Genomic DNA, 7,212 nt, shown 5'->3' on the forward strand with positions numbered 1-7,212 from the left:
TACAGTTGCTTTGTTTCATATCTTTTCCTTTACTGTATAATTTGCCCAAAGCTTTCTTCCCTACATAATCCCCTCTTAGTAAGTCTAGCCTAATTATTCCTATGAAGACACCTCTAATTGGGGCTCAGCATTCAAATGTCATTAATTTCACCCTGTCCTCTGACCCTTTCCAAGCAAGTCTGGGAACCCGGCCAGAAAAGTGTACCATTTTCATCATGGCTGTGATATTCTAGGCATCCTTTACAAAATCACCAACCTAGCACACCAGAATTACTCCCACAGTGTGAACCCTAACGCAAAACCTTAATTTAATTCCGTAAGCAAATTCTGAGTTTTCAGCTGAGAACTCTACTATTCTCATGGTGAGCAATAGGGGTCATTGAATTTCAATGTCAATATTTTATGAGGTCAGAAGCCCCAAAAGTTTATGGGACTCACTTTGTGAGTACTTAGTGCTTACCAGGCATCAAGCTTCAAGAAACATGCAGACAGGTTATCATGGTGCTTAGCCCTGTGGCCCAAGTGTGAGGAAAACCCTACCCCTAAAAAGTCTTGGATATGTAGAAAAATTGCTCATACATTTATAACTGATAATTTCACTCAGGGAAGTAGCGATAGTAATGCATTCGAAATGATTTCTCTAGAAAATATAGTATAATTTCATTTAAGCCATCATTAAAACTATCAACAGCTTCCATTTTAGTGTGCTTTTATAAAGAAAAGTCCCTAGGGGACACTTAGTGGTCCCTAACAACTGCATTTTCTCACTTTCTCCCTTTGCTGGAGAAGCCTAAGGTGGCCTGGCCCTTGGATATCTCTTCCACTGAGAAGAAGCCACCATAGTTTCTTTGTTTTTTTCTGGAACAAGACAAGCACATTTCTGCCTTAGGCTTTTGCATTTGCTGTTTTCTCTGCCTGGAACCCTCTTCCACTAGGGACCCACCATGCTGCACTCTCACTTCAATCAGAATCAAACTAGCTCCTCTAAGTCTCCTCCTCCTCTTGTCTTAGAGAACCGAGAAGATGGAGAGAGCCTGGGTCCCTGAGTCACTCACTGCCCCCAATCATACTTTGTGAGGTAAAGCCTGCTCTGGGTAGTTACTGAAATTGCAGGGTTTATTTGTTGAGACAGCTGGCATTAATTACCCTGACTAATACTGTCTCCCTGCTTCCCACCATCCATTGACCAGGCTCATTTTATTTTTCAGCACTTATTAATCTAAACACTTCTATACATTAATCGTCTCCTCCTGTTAGAATGTAAACCTTTTCAGGACAGTAAGTTTGTTATGGACACTGAGGATATAGCAATGAACAAAATGGCATGGCAGGCAATCAGCAAATATTTGTCCAATGAATAAAAGAGAAAATGCCCACCTAGCTCCTCCCTAGATGATATCAGCTCTGAGAAGTGGCATTGACTGTGCCTGGGTCTATTGGCTTGGGCTCCTCTCCTGCCAGCTGTAACTGTTGCTAAGGACAACTTAAATAAATAGCACTTCTCTTTCAATCAGCAAACTTAAAGCTAAGTCAGCTACCCAGGACACCACTGCAAATTTTCTGAGGTTGCTGGAAATTCCACCTTTGCTAAGTGGGTCCTTATTTTAAAAATCTTACATTTATATGTTACTTGAAAATCATTCATATAATGTGTTGAGCATTGCACAAATGTATGCATATGATTTAGGAGCACACCATGCCCAGAGCAAACATTGTCCTCTCCATTGCCACAGATCAGGACACAAAACCATAAGAGGGCCATTTGCAGCTGAGGCACTGGGTCATAGGACTGGTGAGTGGCCCAGAGTTACTCAGTGGTCCTGAGAACTTCCATCCATTGAGTCTTAGGTCTGCACTCTGCTAATTCCTTAAAACTAGTATTATTAACGAGTTGACTACTTACTAGAAACTTTGTAGCTGAAGTTTAATAAGAGGCCTAGATTCAGGGACAAAGCTGTGTCTGAAAGGAAAGAACACTATTGTTTGTCCCTATATTTACTTGGTTACACCCAGAATTTGAACTCTACCAGGACAGGAGTTTATGTCTTCTTTGTTCACTACTGTATATGCCCAGCATACTAAATTAAATATTTGTCAAATGAACAAGTAAGTGGATGAAATTTTCCAAACTTCAGTCCTTCAAAAATGTAATAAAAATCTACTTCCTGGGGTCATATTGGGACTTATGAAATAATAATTTCATATGATGTTTCACAGTGTTCAAGTAAAAAGGTTTTTTTTGTTTCAGTACTGGGATTTGAACTCAGGTCCTACACCTTGAGCCACTCCACCAGCCCTTTTTTGTGAAGGGTTTTTTTCGAGATAGGGTCTGGCTTCGAACCGCAATCCTCCTGATCTCTGCCACCTGAGTAGCTAGGATTACAGGCATGAGCCCCTGCGCCAGGAGTGAGCCCCTGCGCCCGGCCCGGCTGTAATTTTAATGTAATTAAAAACACAATATAGTTCTTAAATCAGTTACCCAATTAGTGTTTTTCATTCCCAAGGTAAATTCTTGGACAAATGTTCATATATAGATTCCGTGACATTCGTTTCCTCTGCAGTGGTATTTACAGTTGAAAAAGTACCAAAAAAATGCCCTCAAAATTATCCACCACTGTTGAAATCCCTCATTTTTCATTACTGAACCTTTTTCACAGACAGCTCATTTCTGTTCCAAAATCAAATCAAGGGTCCCGTTCAATATTCATTACCTGTCAGCTCCTTTATAAATTTTCTTCATTCTTCAAACACGTTTCACTAAATCAACTCAGCTACTGACTGATGAGCATGTTCTTGTAGATACATTTTCCAATTTGCTCTTTAGTTGTTCCACTTTGAATTGTGGCCTACATTTCTTTCCATTTCAACACATTTTCATAGTTTATAAGGCAATATTATTCAATATTTTGAACTGGAAGTCACAAATTGTCGAGTCAAAGGCAATGGATTCCCATGCCAAGCTCTGCTGCCCCTTCGAGGTATTCAAGCTTTGCTGGTCTCCACAGGACACTCAGTAGACCCAGCTCCAAACAGCTGCTGCTAGGAGAGGAGGAGCTGAAGTGGGAGAGCTGGAGTCTTCCCTCTAAAGTGAACCCAAAGGATTGTTCTAATTATCAGAAGCCGGATTGCATGAAATACAAGCTGAGCATGGGCAGCAAATTTCTGTATCGTTTGGATCCCTGAGGCTTCCTAAGTGCAAACACTTGGAAGAACCTCTTGCTGAGAGAGAAGACCACCTTGGGCACAGACTCCTTCCTACGGCCAGTCTTCCTTCTGTGTCTAAGGAGAAGCTAGTTCATGAGAGAAGTTCTCCAACTTCAGCTCACATTGGTCCTTACGTGCTTTTCTGGGCTTCACCAGGGCAGAAGGGAGGGAGAGAAGGAGCTTATGATAAACCAGCCTTGGGAGTTTGTGTGACTTGAGTGAGTCTTCGGAATGTTCCTGATTTGGGTCCCCCTGCCAGGTGCTCTTAAAAATTGGCCTTACTTAGTTCATCAATGATTTAACAAATTCTTATTGAGCACCTTGTGCCAGTATTGGGGATAAATATGTGAATAAATCACAAGAACCTACTGTCTGGGATGGGACTAGGGAGAATTGAGTACTTGAGTAGCCAGAAATACACGCTAACAGATCGTTTGGTCATTTCAGTACCGTGTGTTAAGCGTGCATGCTCACACACACACGTGTATGTTAATAATTTAGGTGAATATATATGTATGTACATACATTATATGAATTATAAAATACCAACTGCTAATTTTATATAAAATACTGTATTACCCAGGTGCCAGTAGCTAACGCCTAGCTACTGGAGAGGCTGACATTGGGACCATCATGGTTCTAAACCAACCCAGGCAAAAAATTAGTGAGATTCCCCATCTCAAAGGAAAAAAGCTGGGTGTGGTGGTGCATGCCTGTCAGCCCATTGGCTATAGGAAGCATAAAATAGGAGGACTGCAGTCCAGGCCAGGCTGGGCAAGGAGTGAGACCCAATCTCCAAAATAATCAGAGTTAAAAGGATTGGAGGTGTGGTTCAAGTGATAGAGCACCTGCCTTATAAATGCGAAGCGCTGAGCTCAAATCCCAGTCCCACCACCCAAATGTTAACCACATTGACCGCATTATTACACTTAATATTCTCCCAAAAGGGTTCTTGTGAACCCTTGGTCGATCCCAAATGAGAGAGGGGGGATTGAGACTCAGAGGATGCATAACTTTCCTAAAATCAAGAATGGTGAGTGGAAGCATGGGATTAAACCAGGTCTGCCAGATGTCAAGCTTTTGTTCCTCACCACCTCTTATGGAGGAAGCAGAGGAGAGAGGTGCTGCCTAAAGGCTTTTTCTTCTAAGTCTTTTGAATAGGTATGAAATTCACATGATTCAAAACTCATGATTCAACACAAAGCAAACAGTATAGCCTTACTCCAGTTTTGTCCACTGCTTACAGCAATCTCTCTGCTATCCCCTGTTCAAAAGCAAACACTTTTGCAGTTTCTTTTTCTTCCAGACTTTTTTTTTTTTACACAATTATATTTATCTCTCTCCCTCCTTTATACCAAAAGTAACGTATGGTCCTGCAATTTGCTTGTTTAAGTTAATGATAGATTGTAAAACTATTTCCATATCTCTTAATTAGGAGGGAGCCCTGTCATGAAAGATTAACAAGATGAAAATGAAAATAAACAGAAATCTTTTGCCCTGGGTACCTCCTGTATTCATGGGAAATAATGTAGAGAAATGAGTAAATCCCTAGAAAAGAGATGCTTTGACTTTGGGTTTAAATACCATTGTTCACTAAAACAAAGAAAGAACAGCTTGGGAAAAGGCCAGGTGTGGCTTGAGCCATACCTCCAGTTCTTTTTACTCTGGTTACTTTGGAGATGGGGTCTTATGAAGTATTTGCCTAGGCTGCACTCAAACCTCTATTCTCCCCATCTCTGCCTCCCAAGTTGCTAGGATTACAGGCATGAGCCACTGGTGCCCAGCAGAAAAGGACCATTGATGAAGTCTTTAGCGACTGAATTGCCCTTCTCTTCCTAGTGCAGGAAGGGAAATACTCTCTCACACACTGACCCCCTTTATAGTCATAAATCTGCCCTATAAAAGGCACCATCTCAGAGCTTCTTCCAAGTCTAGTTTCTCACCATAATCTTTATGCTACAGAGGCATATTCTGATCTCCTACAGTCATATTTTGGGGTGGCATGTCCTGGACTCCATCAATAGAGAATGTCCTTTTACAGCAGGGCATCACTTTATGTGCTTGTGTTATCCTTTACTTAAATGTGCCATTCTGTTTAGTGGACATTTCTGGGTATTGTTTTGACCCTGCTACTTCATTGAATTCTCTTATTGTTTGTAGTAATTTTTCCTCTTGATTCTTTTGCGTTCTCCATAAAATTATTTTTTAATTTTTTGCTTCCCATTTCTTGTATCATTTTTCAGCTATTACCCAACCTGCACTTTTAAAGCAGTAGAACTTAGTCAAAGAGAGGCTTGGTGTTCCAGCTTTTAGAAAGTACGCCAAAAAACAAAGATGTAAAGCACCATGATGGATGCTGGGAAATATAAGACAAAAGTGACATCACAGTGTAAAGGACACACCATAAGGAAACTGTATGATATGAGGATGAGAGGCCCTTGAAATGAGGGAAATGGAAAGTTTGAGCAGTAGTAAGACAGATCCATCCAAGGGAGGAGACATGAAGCTGGAGACTCCCTCAGGACTACTGAATGATTGTCCATGGTAGAGAGAAGCCAAGCCCAGTATGAAGGGTGAAAAAGAGGGTGTGGAACGACACTGCAGTCCTCCTCACCCATGGGGGACATCCAAGACCCCAGAATGCTTGAAACACCACACTTAGAACCAAGCTCCATGCATACTCTGATTTTTCCTATTGCAGACCCATGAAGCTTAATTTATAAATTAAGCATAGTAAGAGACTAACAATAACTAAAAATGAAAGAACATTTATGAAAATATACCATAATAAAATTTACACGAATATGGTCTCTGTGTTTATTTCTGGAACACTGTTTACAGTTTGCCTCTAATAATTCCAATATCTGGATCCCTTGTGGATGTCTCTGTTGTTCGTGTTGATTCTATTTTTAGTGGTACTGGGGTTTGAACTCAAGTCTTGGTGCTTGGTAGGCACTTGAGCCATGCTACTACCTTTTTTTTTTTTTTGCTTTAGTTTTTGGATAGGGTCTTACATTTTTGCCTGGGGCCAGCCTCAGACCACAATCCTCCTACCTATGCCTCCTGTGTAACTGGGATTACATGAACCACATAGCTGGCTTGTTTGTTAAGATGGGGTCTTGCTATATTTTTTGCCCAGGCTGGCCCTGAACTACCATCCTACCTATCTCCACCTCCCAAGTAGCTGGTATTACAGATGTGAGCCACCTCACCCAGCTCTTTTTTGCTGATTCTTATTCATGGTTGATTTCTTCAAATATCTGGCTATTGTAGGGAAGTTTGAACTTTTCCCTCTGAAGGTTTGGTAATTGAGTCAGCTGAAACAAACTAACAACAGATAAATTAACAAGATAAAAGGCATACAAATTCATTAAAAAAAGCCCTGCCTGGTGGTCCGCACCTATAATCCCAATTACTTGGAGGCTGAGGCAAGAGAATCATGAGAGTTTAAAGACAGCCTGGGAACATGGTGAGACCCATCTCAAAAAAAAAACCTAACTTACTAATACTCACACATGCATGGGAGCCATACAAACTAAGAACCCAAGGAGGAGACAGAAAGTTGAGACTTAGATAGCTGCTAGAGGGGAGGGAGGGCACACGCAAGTTTGGAGGTATAAAATGATTTTCAGGAACGCAAACAAGCCCAGAGAATCCACAGTTTCTAGGACAAAGTTCTTCTGGGCTCTGAGTGTGGTATTTAATTTTCAGTTTCTTCCTCTGTGATAAGACATTAGTCTTCCTTGGTTAGTCTGCCTCAGTAGGAAGACTTGAAGGGACAGGTATTCCCCTTTGTGGATCTGGTTTGTCAGTAGAAATGGAACATCAAAGAAACTGGTCCCTGAGCTTGCTGCTCCCCACAGGCTTCTGTTTGAAGTCCAAAGTGGCATATATTGAAGTGTGGATTTCTGAATCCCAATACTATCATTCAGTGTTGGTGTTGAATTTGAAAACTAATTTTATGTGGTCAGATTGGGAAATCCAGAACCTTTTCTTTCTTGCCTCATG

This window comes from Castor canadensis, chromosome 6 (genome assembly GCF_047511655.1).
Source record: "Castor canadensis chromosome 6, mCasCan1.hap1v2, whole genome shotgun sequence".
NCBI classification, from domain to species: domain Eukaryota; kingdom Metazoa; phylum Chordata; class Mammalia; order Rodentia; family Castoridae; genus Castor; species Castor canadensis.